General features: G+C 33.6%; 1 long non-coding RNA gene across 1 annotated transcript; it reads left to right on the forward strand.

Annotated features, from left to right (window-relative positions):
- The first annotated feature begins 13703 nt into the window (after positions 1 to 13703).
- LOC149252934 (uncharacterized) lies at positions 13704 to 14360 on the forward strand. The gene is made up of 3 exons (XR_016266102.1): positions 13704 to 13820; positions 13955 to 14015; positions 14139 to 14360. It is a non-coding gene; the product is annotated as an uncharacterized LOC149252934 (long non-coding RNA).
- The last annotated feature ends 395 nt before the right edge of the window (positions 14361 to 14755 follow it).

Consider the following 14755-nt stretch of genomic DNA (forward strand, 5'->3'; position numbering starts at 1 on the left):
ATGCAATATCCAAAGGTGAATGTGGAAAATATCCAAAAAAGTTTCAAAAGGGGACTTATTAGTGGAAGTGTGGACTACTCTGTTATAATAGTGTTGTATACATATTCAATTTTCATCACAAGTCTTTGGATGCTTCTAATTGTAATCCCTCGAAAGTTGCACCAAAGTTCTATTGACTACTTTTGTTTTCCTATCTATTTGTGGATGGAATGTTGTGGACCTCTTCATATTTGTGTCCATATTCTCCCACAATGGACTCCAAAATGCACTAATAAATCCCATAACCCTATCTGAAATGATGCTCCTTGGTATCCAAAAGTGCATATGCACTTGTCCAAATAACAAGTTCATTGATTCTTGCATATTTATTGTCTTTTTATATAGCATTAAAACACACATATTGTTGAACCTATCAAATACGATGAAGAGATGGTTATCTCTCTTTTTGGTTGTTGGTAAGCCTCTCATAAATTCCATGGAAATGCTTTCCAAAGGATGAGTGGGTATAGGAAAGGGTTGGTATAGACCCTCTTCCATATTACTAGGCTTGCTAGTACAACAAATCATGCATCCTCTTATGAACCTAACTACCTCTTCTTGCATCTTGGGCCAGTACACATACCTCTACAAGTTGACCACTATCTTCCCTACACCAAAGTTCCCTACAACTTTGGAGGTGTGAGCCTCTTTAATCAGCTATAGTCAGTCATTTTTAGGAGTGCATAAATTATCCACCCTTTATAGTAACCTTCTATAAACATGGTAGTCAATTATGTTGTCACCATTGTGCACATGAATCTAACTCTATAATTGTTGAAACACCTCATTAAAGTCCTCATCCTATGTATATGCCTCTCTATATGCATAATGGGTGCATGGCTCTATGTGCATATGATTTCCCAAAACTATGATCTTTGATGTGGGTGGCCTTGAAGGCATGTTGAACAACTTGTTTTTGTTTCCCTTCTCATACTTGATCACCAATTGAAATTGCTATAATAACCCCATCCACATGTAATTCTTAGTTTTTTGTAGCTTACTCTAGGCCTACAAGTATTTTTGTGGTTGTTGATTAGTGTGGATTACTATCTCTTTCCAATTAGATAGTGTTTCCACTTCTTAATATCTTGTACTGGGGCATAAATATCCTTGTCATAGGTAGGGTTAGTTGATAAAATCCCATGAAATACTTAAAAATGGTAACATACACGCCTTCCTCCTTGCATCAATGCTACTCCTATAACATACTCACTCACATTTGTCTCCACTTTGAAGGGATGTTGTAAGTTCATTACTTCTAGAACCAATTCTTGACTGAGTTTCTTCTTTAACTCCCCAAATGCCTTCTTCTAACCATTTCCCCACTGTAACTCTTTCCACTCGTTGTTATGCCATGAAGTGGTGTTTCTACTGCTAAAATGAGGCTATGAATTTCCTTAGGTACTATGCTACCCTAACAAAAATTCCTAACCTTAGAAACATTAGTAGGCAACGACCACTTCATGATGGCCTCCATCTTTGTAGGATTTATCTTCAATGCTTCCCCACCCATCACATATCCCAGATACACCAAAAAATGTTTTGGAAACTCGCATTTATTGAGATTTTCTAGAAATTAATGCTTCTTCAATGTCTTTAGCACTTGCATCAAATGTGAGATGTGATCCTCCCAAGTAATGGACAATAAAAATAATAAAATCAACACAAATATAAAATTTGATTATGTATTGTCTTTTTCCCTTTATCTATGTCTTGTTTTTGACCCATCCTAGTGGATATGGGCTAGGATGGTTATGAGTCTCTAGTCCCAATTTCTTTACCATATCTAATACTATGAGATTCACCTATGATCATAAGTTGAATAAAGCATCGATTTTTGTCTTCTTGACATGTATCTTTATATGGAATATCCTGGTAATTTCCTTCTCTCCCTGTTGCTAAAGGGTAATCATATTCACCCCCTTATGTATTGATGCACAGTAATATTCTCATCCATGTCTGAGCTAATTTCCACCTAATTACTTGAATTTATGGCCATGAGTTTTTATTCTTAGTATCTTTCTTGGGTTCTTTAGGTTGAGATTTGGGTGCAACTTCCAACAATACTCCTTTATATGAACATAAACGTTACAATGGTTGTTGGGGGATTTGCATTTTTTGTTGTGGATGTTGTATTTTTGTCTTCCCCGCTTTCTAGTACTTCTCCCCATCCTTGGAAGCTTCATCGTGCTCCTTTTGCTTTAACCCACTTAATTTCCCTTTCTTCTAGCCTATGTTCTTTAGGTATTGTGCCTATACACAAGCCTCATCCACCGTTTTGGGTTTGAACAACATTACTTGCTTCCATATATGGTTATGTAGACCGCCAAATACTTAAGTTGTATGTTGGGGTTATTTGGGGAGATACCCAATATTGTTTCCATCTTCCTAAATTATGTGGTGTACTCCTATACACTATGCCCTTGCCTCTGTTTAAAGTAATGCCACATGATCCATAGGTCCTCTACATATTCCATAGTGTAGAACTATGACTTTATGAGAGTTTCAAATCCTCCCACTTAGTCATTAGAGGATCTCCTTCCAATCTGGTTGTTGTGTGGATTTCCCACTAGGTCAGGGCATGACCCTCTAATTTCAAACATGCAAATGGAATTTTCTATTATTCCTCTATGTGGTGAACACTAAAATAAACCTCTAACTATTGAAACTAGTGATTTGACTTCTAAGTGTCAATCTCACCTTGATATGGGGTGATGTCAATCTTCACTTCCATCTTGAACAAGGACTATAAATGGTTCAATGAACTCAAATTGGTTTATTCCTTTTCAGGTTCCTTCTTAGACTTCCTCTCTAATTCTTTTCAATCCCCTAGTTTCCCCTTTGATCTGACCTCAAAGTAGGAACCGCCATCTTCTCTGATTCCCAACTTGTTTGCTATAGATTCCATAAGGAGATTCATGTTATGGCTGATATATGTGACTTATTCTTCTGACCTGGAGAACCTTTCCACTAATTGATCAAGGGTTATTAATAGATTAATTAGACATGGCTGTGGTTTTACAACTTTTATCTTAAACCAATATGGATCCCCTACAACCTCCCATAAAATACCTAAGTAAACCTGTTTGATACCAATATGGTTTGTAAATTGTCGTGGATATTCCACTCGACATTTCATCACAATATATCTACTAAATTATATTTGAAAATCTAAAATCTTTGCTATGAGGGTTAAATTTTTCTTATGTTTATGGATTCATTAATTACTATATTATGTTTATACATGCAATAGATAAAATATGGAAAATAGAGAACAAATCACAAACCTCAATGAGAAAAATATATGTTCTAGTAAGCACTTATAGGAGAAAACTAGACTAGAAGGTGAGGGTTCTCTACTTATTTATGGGAAAAAATGGACTCAAATAGAATGTAATCCATTTTCCTCCTAGTGGCCTGGTTGTAATGCAACCCGACAACCCACTAGTGGTTAAGTTTGGCTCAAACTCTTATCTAGAGTTGCAATATTAAGTCTTTTAAAGTCTTCTTCATCATGATCATGTGGCTAGCCCCTTTTCCATAAATCATAGGGGATTATGTGACATCCTCTTGAATCATGATGGTCAAAATAGGAAGGTCAATTTCCAAGTGGCACAACTTTTGCATATAGTCTTTGTTTGAGGTCTTTCTTGTGTTGTTGGAAAGGTATTTGAGTGTAGGGCAGTATGAGGTGCGACACTTAGGCAACAAATTTTTACCCCCCAAAATTGATGTTTAATGCCTCAAACTCTTTTTGGAATTTTTTAGACCCCAATTCTCCAAACTAAGACCCTCTAATAAAAATAGTTCTATGAGTTAGTTCCTCCAAAATTTCTACTCTAAAAACATCAAAATAAATAACAAATAATATAATAATTCAATCCATATTAAAATAATTATTATATTAACCCATACATTTGACCATCTAAATCATTGGTCAAAATCATTATATGATAAATTTAAAATAAAAATCAAATTAAATTTTAAAATATTAATAAACTAATTTAAATTCACCTTAACACCAAATTTATAAAATATTAAAAAACTTAAATCCAAAATTCAAATAATAAATATCAATATATACCAATTAAGTTCAAATCTAAATATAAAAGCATCCACCTATACTTAATATATTTAAATTTGAAGAAAGGAGAATAAACATAACCGTATGTGAATGCATTCACATGTGATTTATATAGTTAAATGGAAGAAAGGTAATTATGAGTTATAAACGAGTTGATTTATGCGGGATTTAGTTTTCAACAAGTGACTAGTAGTGTAAATTTTATGCAGAGGAATTAGGGTTGGAGTCATTTATTTGGGAGAAAAACTATGTTAATGGTGTCTAAATTCATTTTCAATAACAACAACCCACAATTTGACACAAGCTTAATAACAACATCCCACATATAAAAAATATTTTTCCATTCAATATTAAATTAACTCTTAAAAAACTAAATAAAATTAATTATATATATATATATATATAACTTTTATTGATAGCTAGAAGTATTACATACAATGTTACCACGAGAGCTTTCTCTAAACTTCAATGTTTAGCATTTCCAAAGAGACATACAATGTTACCACGAGAGCTTTCTCTAAACTTCAATGTTTAGCATTTCCAAAGAGAAAGGATTACATCATGCTGAGACCATAAAGTTAAACATAGTTGACAATACTTCAACGCAATTGACCAAAGGCCACTGCATAAAACAACAAATTGAGATAGGACACCCTTGACTAATGGTTGCAAAACACTGAACATACAACTTATCAATAGTAATATTGTTTATAGAACTAGCACCTACAACCATAACATACTGACGAGGATGAAATTGGAACTGTTTAACAAGTAAAGACTATAGAGTAAAGTAAACTATAAATGTAAACTGAAGCTTGCAAATTCCTTGCATCGTGGACACTGAGCCAATTTGTTAGAAGACCATTTTAGTCAAGAATAATCACTGACGAGCTTGGAGAGGGTGATGCATGTGAGTTGTTCAGGGGCATATCAAAGTTTTTCGGAATAACATTGAGGGGTATAACATTGATAACTGCTTCCTCTTCACGATGATCATTAGAATTAGTATCCAAATCAGATACTATAAAAAGTTCCACGCGGGTTAACCTTACCACAATATCATTAAGGTTGTATATGATGTCCCACAATATGCATTTTATCTCCTCCTGGCCAGCATAGAACTTGTAGTTTTCCACTTGCTTATTTTGTATAACCATGTTGAGCACTCTCTCCATTTGACGATGATGAGTGATGGAATGAAGAAAATGAATTCTTCTTCTCCGAAATTTTCCTGGATATGGTACCCATTTAACAGTGCTTCCACATATCTCAGAATCAGAGAAGTATTTACGGTCTCTGAATTCCTTCGCTTCCAAATTGAGGATTTCTTTTCTGACTTCAAGAGGGTCAACATAAAAAAAAACTGCTACTGAATCCCACCCAAAAAGGCGTTTGTGCCTCGAGGAGGACGCAACTGATGCAACTCCTCATCACACTAGTAATCTTCATCGAGGAGCCATGAAATACCTACAATAAAAACGCTTGCTACAGGAGCAAAGAAACGAATAACTTCCCAATTGTAGTGACAACAAGAGAGTAAACTCACTTGAATGTAAAGGGAAATCTTGGATGTCGGGCATGAAGATATTGCATAGTAGCAAGCAGGAAGTAATTGGTACTCCCTAAAACCCTAATGTGATAGTTGTATCACACTTGTGACCGTATTGAAAGACCAGTGAGGGAAGAGTCTAAATTCAAATTCAAAACCAAATGGAGAAGGAACCAAAATACCAAACCCCACAAACAAGTACTGGGCAGTTAAAAGAAACTTCAGATGGTTTGGGCGCTTGTAAAGAGGCCTAGGATAAAACCACCACGAGTTCGAAGGACAGACCAATCCCCGTATTATGTAAAAACAAAACAGAAAACATTGAGGAAATACCCAATTCAGGGAGACTACACTATGAGAAACTCTACGGCGAGAGCAACTGCAACTGAGACACGGTGGGGGTATAAGAGTGGGGATATCTAGACACAGACCTTTAGAAACTATGACAGTCTTGTGTAGTCTCTACTTAAGCTGGGTGGAAGAGTTGTGGATTTGGCATATTAGCTCTCCTTTAACAACCAAACAATCATATTTACGCCACCCTATAAGCATTTGAGGGCCTATATAACAAAATTCACATATTGGAATCCTGATATGATAAAAAGGAGAGTAATCCATGAAACCTGCATGAGCTTGTCCAAGTGTCTCGATGGATCATGAAGTTTACAAACCCAAGACAATACCACATGATGAGCTCATAAATGAGCATGAAACTCATGTCAGAGCAATCGAACCATGTAACCAATCTGCCAGTGAAGGAGCTTTCCATATCTAGGCCGATAGAAGGAATGATCTCGCTTATGATATCGGGACGTATGAAATCCTTGAACTGAGGTTTTGGGCATTCAACTTGGGAGGGTTGTGACAGGTGAGCCTTTGTATAAGACCATGGTTGTGCTACATGCACGACATGTAAGAAACAATGTAGGACCAAGTTCGTTCCTCCAGGACAGCCAAAAATCTATCCATTCCAAAAACACAAATGTAATGTGTTAGTTTGGTCAATAAAATGCTATGTTGTGTGAGACATATATGAATCCATTTATACCCCTGACAACCAAAATAGCACCCCATCAAAGATGGATATATATATATATAAACAAAGTTGCAATAAAATTAATAATAAATGATTTTATCGTAACTAATTTTGTTAATAACGCATGCATTGAATCACTCGGTTCATTTCCCTTTTTGCCAGTCCATTCATGACTACCTTATTGACTTGCTTCGTTTCACCACTTTGTCACGTGGTTATGGTTACTAATTATCTTGGAGATTCTAAGCTACGCATTAGAGATACAACTACATTACACATGTTATACATTTACTTTATCCGGAGGGATATGGGTATTCATTTTAATAACATTCCTCCATTTACCAATGACAAAAGGTATATTTTTTTGTAACTTATTTTATTAGAAATACAACAATACAACGCCATTACGTAGGTTATACATTTACTTTATCCCACTTGATATGGGTATCCATTTTAATAAAATTCCTTCATTCGCTGGATATGGGTATTCATTTTAATAGCATTCCTCCATTTACCAATGACAAAAGCTATACTTTTTGATATGAGTATCCATTTTAATAACATTCCTCCATCGCTGGATATTTTAATAGCATTCCTGCATTTACTAATGACAAAAGGTATTTTTTTATAACCTATATTATTAGAAATACGATGCCATTACGTATGTTATACATTTACTTTATCCCACCTGATATGGGCATCTATTTTAATAACATTCCTTTATTTATTTACAGATGGCAAAAGTTAAACATTTTTATTATTATTTACAAATGGCAAAAGGCAAGCCTTTTTATTATTATTTATATTATAACTTAAGGGAGTAAGCTTCATTGTGCATAACCATTTTAGCTTTAATGAGAAAGGTGTCAAACCAACTTCTCCATCATTTTAGCTATATTACATTTAAAGTTATTAGCTAATAGTAAGAATATTTATTATTTATTAATATTTATAAATATTTATTAATTTATAATGGTTAAAGAGAATTATATAATTTAAAATGCATATATTAATAATGAGAAAATTTATTAAATTTATTTGTCAAATTAGTAGTAAGGACAATAATTGCCTATTCTCCGTAAATAGAAGTTGACTCATTATTGTTATTCACGAAAAATTATACTATTTAAAATTATCCACTAAAAATACATAAAAGAACAAGATTTCGCTCGTGTTAACACATGCCTTTGAATCTTGAACAAATAACATATTTCTTTACTTCCAAGGAAAACAAACTCTCAAACAAACAAAAATAATTTTAAAACATACTCCAAACCCAACAACTCAAACAAACTTACTTATAATTACTAAAAATATAAAAAAAATTATACTAAATATTTTTTTCTTAATAATTAAATCATTAATTTATTTCCTTAATTTAAAAAAACAAAAAAAACTTAACTGATTAAATATATTTTAAATCTTTATTTCAAAATTAAATAATATTTTAATCTAATTAATTTTATTTAATCATTTCATTTTTTATTAGAATTTCCACGGAAATCTATGAAAATAAAATATTATTTTCTGAAGTCATTTGGCATAAAAACATGATGGTAATAAGGTTTTGGTGGAAACAATAATGACGTAAACTTATGAGAATCATTTAAAAACATTGAAAATAGATTTTAAGATGGTGGAAAATTGTTCAATTTGTTTAGAGTGGTCCGTTCATTATTTATCGATTAAATATTTAGTATATTATTTTATAATTAAACAACATAATTTTTAATTTGATTTTAAATTTAAATTTAATTATATATATATAATTAATTTTAATTATTAAAAAATTGATTAAATTTTATGTTATTAATTTTTTTAAATATAAAATTTTACGTATTAAAAAATATTATAAATTTACTTAGCTTTTATATTTATTAATTTTAACATATATTATTTTCAAAATAAATAAAATTTTAAATTTATTAATAAAAATTATTAAAAGATAATGTAAACTCAATACGTAAAACCGAATGCCAATTTTAAAAGTTAGGCAATGCTCCTTCCTTTCTCACACACAACCAGATATCTTTAGAGCATTGTAATTTTATGAAGCAAGCAATGATGCATTATTGAAAAGAGTTAAAAAAAGTAAGGTTTTCGTTTCTACTTTTTCTATTAACATAGATGTATCATGTTAAATTTTATTTTATTAATTATTACAATGTTATGTATATAGTGTTAAAAACTGAATGTATTAACTATAAACTAAATGGCTTTCCATATGAGATACCTGGAGAGGGTACAAACACTCATACAAGCTCGCTTATATTGAGTTAGATGAGCCTCAAATATATAGGCTTTCACACTAATGTGATGGTTTCAACCACTCCCTAGATATTAGGATATGAGGTCTAAGATTAGAGTCTCAAACCTATCATCATCATAACAATAATCTAAGTTTAGCTTTCTCCATTACTTCCAACACTCCTCCTTAATGGAGAAAGGGTACTGAACAATAACATACACCTATTGGTTTAGTCTCAGCTAGGCTTACAATTAAAACATGAAAAAACTTGGTAACAGAGGTTTTCATTTTGGTCTTTTTGCTTGTGAGTCCATACTTGTTCATCTTGATTCGAGGCTTCATCTTCACTTTCCTCGCCATGAGGTAGTGATGTATCTTCTCCTCATTTCTTCCCTAGTGATGGAAAGCTTGAATTCTTATTCTTGACCTTCTCAAAATTATGACAAGCTGGATAGGAGAATTTTCCCTCTCACTATTTTTGGTGTCAACCATCTGAACGTCAGCTATGATGTCTTCATCATTCATTGATGTAACGTCTGCACACACAGAAATATTAATGAGATCATCACAATTTAAATTCTCTCGAGCTTTGTCTTCTTCTGCCACGTCTTTGCAATCAGCTTCATGTGGCTCGTCCAATTGATCTTCAACACTTTGTTCCTCTTTACACCCTTCCTGAAGATCAGCTTGTGTGTCTTCAATCTCAGGATCTTGCACAACAGACTGTGCCTCTTGATTCTCGTGGTCATCAACAGAACCACATTGTTTTTCTGAAATTTCTTCTGACTCAAACATACTACTCATGCTAATGCCTCCAAATGCCCACATGAGAAAATCATCATCATCAGAATCAAAAATATCTAAAAATATAGACATGTTGTTAAAGTCCATCTTATCTCGCTTTATATTACTTCGAGATTTCTTTTTGACTCCATACGGTCCTATAACGAGCTCTAACAACCCCGTTACGAGGCAGGCGGGAAACTTCTCCCTTTGGAAGCTCTTCAACTGTAGAACTTTGTAGACTGTGGCTTCTGTGCCATGCAAGTCACAGTGCCCTCGGCTCTGGCAACGAGCAACAAAACAACCTCTCATAAGCTGGAAACACTATCAATATCTAATTTTGATGTATGTAATTAGCAATTTTTGATAACACATATTTCTGAAGATGGGTTCAAATCAACAAGAACTTTCGCATTTTCATTGTGGCATATAATAACTTAGAAGAAAATTTACCCAATTGGTTTTGGAATCTCCTCAACCTGCAACTTCTAGGTTTCTCAAACAATTAAATTTCCAAGACAAATCTGATAGATGACGCTCTGGAACACGCCTAAACAACACGCTACCTCCACGCAGCTTTCTTGCTCCACCGACTTCACTGGGAATCTGCTTTACTGGAGATGTTACTGCTGCAACGACATGAGAATGTGCCAAACTCATGAATAATTAGATGGCTTCCACATTGAATTCATGCTAAAATGCCACAAGCGCTTCTTTCTCGAGATGTAAATGTTTAGTGCCTGGTCATTTCACCGTGGAGAAAGAATGTGCCAACTCCTTCTGCAAAAAATTAAACTCCACGACCTCCACGCCTCAATCACGATCTCCTTCCTTCTCGACAGACCATAGCAACCTCGGCCTCAGGAGTAGATCCATGATGATATGGAAGTGAAACCACGCTTACGTAGCAACTCTCTGCCACCTCTACTACTACAACATGACTCCTCTTCCGCTGCGTAGGTCTCCTCCACGGATCAACAGCTTACTCCCTGGATCGAAATCCACCATACTGCCTCTGCTCGATGCACACCTCCAGGCATCCAACACAGCCTTCAGACAACAGCGAGGAGGAAGACTGCAACAATTTCACGCAGCATGCCCTCACAAGGTTGACTGATTTTACTCCAATCCTTCGCGCTGATTCGACGCGATTTTCTCCTTAGCCCTTGCACCGATCCGGAAATAAAAAATCGCGGAAGTCTTAACAGTGAATTGACGCGATTTTCTCCTCAAAATCTGTGTTGATTCTGCCTCAGTCGCGCCAGCCTCTCTCCACTCAGATACAGGCTCCTCGACCTTGCAGCTCTGATACCATGATAAAAACTGAATATATTAACTATAAACTAAATGGCTCTCCAGGTGAGATAACTGGAGAGTGTACAAACACTCACACAAGTCTGCTTACATTGAGTCAGATGAGCCTCAAATATTTAGGCTTTCACACTAACGGGATGGTTTCAACCACTCCCTAGATATTATGATATGAGGTCTAAGATTAGAGTCTCAAACCTATTATCATCATAACAATAATCTAAGTTTAGCTTTCTCCATTACTTCTAACATATAGAATATTATAAATAATTCAAATCTGAATTTAGAAAAAGAAATGTACATATTGTGCTTTTCCCAACATAAATTTGTATTTGTTTTCTTTTCTATTTTTTCGAAATATTATATTATTCAAAATTCAAAAATGTAATAGTTAAAGATTATATTTTAAAATAAAATAGTGTCCTTTCATGTATTGAGAGGAAAAAAAAAGAAATAAACAATAAATTTTATTTATCCAACTCCAAATTGGTTTCACCTAAATATAAACTTTAAATAATTGTGTGAAACCATTAAAAAAAAAAACCACTAAAGCATGGGGAATAAAGACTTCCATATTTTAGAAAAATCCAATATATAGATATGCTAATGTGACAAGTTACCCTATAAAATAATCATATAATCCCAAGTAAAACATAACACATAATACTTGCCACCAAAGTTATTGATAAATTTAGTATAAAATAAAGTAAAATGTTATCACATCACCCCAAAATAAACTTTTCTATTAACTGGTGAAATCAATACATTTAAATCCTTTGTTTCATATATATATTCTTTAAAATTTTAGATTAAATTAATAAATTAATCAATCTTATTGTTTGATCAGTAATTTTTTTAAATTTAATTTTATAATTGTGTATATTTTTTCAAAAATATTAAAACAAAAATTTATCTTAATTTTTAAAAAAATATATTAAAATTATTCATTTAAAAATAAATAATAATAAATCATTTAATGATAAGCAAAAAAAGTTTCATCATGAAACCATAACACAATATTCTTATTAAACTTAGAATAAAGTACCATCAAAATAAAATCATATATTGGTTAACTTTCTCTTTAAAATTTCCACTTATCACACTCTTTAAAATTTCCACTTATCACATTTTAGTTAACAATTAATTTAGAGTAGTTAATGTAGAACCTAAAATAATTAACACCATATATAACAAGCTGAACAATTGGCTAATGGCATTCAAAATAAAATCTCGAATAATTAACATCACTCGTTCAAAATCAAGTTGAAATTGACCTTTCCAAAGAAAAGTAACTGATTTTGATAATAAAATAATTATTTTTTTAATTCAATTATATAGATTTTCACTTTTTACATTTCCAATACTTAATAAATTTAAATAACTATGAAATTTGACTACATTGAAAAGAATGTAACCTAACTATCAACCAACCTAACCTAACTTGCAATTGAAATAACTTTTTTTTACACAAATAAATATTTTTTTTGCTTCTTGATTGTAAAATATTATAGAAAAATGGTTTAAAGAGGGATTTTTAAAATTTGATCATAAATTAAGAAAGTCATAGTTTTAAGTGGTTAGAATTTGTAAAATTTAAAAGTAATTTTTTTTGCTGTGGAAGTGTATATACTTTATTTCTTAAACTCAAAAAAGACATCTTCTTAATCATTAATTATTAGACTTACTCTAACCGTACAATGCAACAAAAAATAAAAAAATGACAAAATTGTCCTTTTTAACTTTTTTAACCGAATTTAAGTGATCAAATTTCTTTAGCAAAATTGTAATTATTTTATAATCACATTATAAAATAATACAGGGAAGAAAAAAAATTAATAAATAAATAAAAAACACTCTTGGAAAAGTAGAAATGTACACACTACCCAAGTGAAATATTTAATATACAAATCCCACACATCCCTCGCAAATTTTTATTAAAATTAATCTTTAAGAAAACCAAAACGTATAAGAATTTGGAATTGTCTATAATGCGATTTTTTGGAGATTCCGGTGACGGGATCCCGCAGAAGAAATTGAGGTTAAATCTTGATTTGTTGCAGTTAAAATGGTTTTTTAACTGCATATTTGGATTCAGCACCCTGAAAAACCTCTAACCCACTGAAAAAAATTCCAAAAAATCTCATTATAGACAACTGCTAAGAATTCTCCTACATTTCATTGACTTTAACGACAATGAATGATGTCACGATCCCATCGTAATAAATAAATTTACAAGTTACATCAATAAAAAAAAAAAATTAATGGTGATATAAACCCTAACCTTACGCACCATCTTTATACTTATGGATTCATATATTATGGGGTATTCTACCCTTACATACCGCACTTACCCAAGCTTTACACAATCCTTAAACTCGCATTTACATACTTCAAGCTTAGCCTTATTATTTCATGGTTTCATATGTTACGTTGTGAATGGGTTATGTTCGATGTCAATGGAACCTACGGCACCCACGTACCCGGCACTGAACAGGTGGAGCTGGTGCATTAACCCATTCCACCTACCTGATGCCAGGTGGCGTAGGGCCATGTGACTACTCGGGTTCTGTGCTATGATCTCCCGCTTGATTGAACGGTTGGGATGCGTTGCTTGCATTGGAGGGCTCCAAACGGTCTAAGGGTTTGGCGGTCAATTGATATACCGCCGAGATTTGCGTTATGGATTCATTTGCACACTTGGGAGTTCGTGCCCACACCCAGCTCGGCGGCAGACCTCTGCAACTCCTCGGGGATTAAGCTCGACTCACAGGTATATAACTGCGTAACCCTTTTGGTTATCACTGATTCATTTACCTGTAGCAAGGTTATGCGTCGATATAACTCTTCTCTTTCATTTGGTAATTCATGGCAAATTCCTGACTGAGGTTTTATGGTGATGCGCAGGGGTTCACTTCTGTGGCTTCCACCACTGCGGAAACATTGAGACCGGTTCCAGCTTTACACGGTATGTTATCTCTGGACTGAACTCGGTTAGCTTAATGACAGAGAGGGTTTATGCCATATGGGGTTAATCCCCTTTCTCCGGACCGGGATAGGGTCTTATGGCATTTCTCTGCCTGCGTCTCAGGTTTGGTTTCTTTGTATGAACCCCAGCTTCGATCTGCAGCCGGCCTCTCTATGCCAGGGTTTGCACTTTGAAGACTGCCATGGGTTTGAACAGGATTCTTCCGGCTTGTAAGCCGTTCACTGTGTGCATCTGCTTGCTATTATGGTCCTCGGACCTGGGCTACTTCTTTTGATTTGTATAACTTGAACAGACACTCTCTGTAATTTCTGAGGTTTATATAGAGGTTTCGCTACATGCTTGAATAGACAAACATGGTGCTATCTGCAATTTCTTTACCTGTATTGTTTGGAATGGAACTGGGTACTCTGGACCCGAGTTGTTTTAAGTTCAACAGTGTAATTTATAAATCATTCCAGTTACAGTTTTAATAGAAGTTTTCTATTTCTGCTCACGACTTTGTTCTTCTCTGGACCTTAGTCCAAGTATGTTAACAATCGCAATACTGTTACATATATCGCTCGTCCTTGGCTCCATTGTTTGCAATATTGGTTATTTATGTAGCTTGTCTTTGGTTCCGTCGAGAGTGGACCTAACTCGTATTCTGCCCGATATGAATATATTGCTTATCATGTAATTCCCAATACAGTTTAACGTCTTTCGTTTGTTTATTCGTTAAA

This window comes from Pinus tabuliformis, chromosome 7 (assembly GCF_031772625.1).
Source record: "Pinus tabuliformis cultivar Carrire ecotype Pingquan chromosome 7, CPIR1, whole genome shotgun sequence".
Lineage (NCBI taxonomy): Eukaryota > Viridiplantae > Streptophyta > Pinopsida > Pinales > Pinaceae > Pinus > Pinus tabuliformis.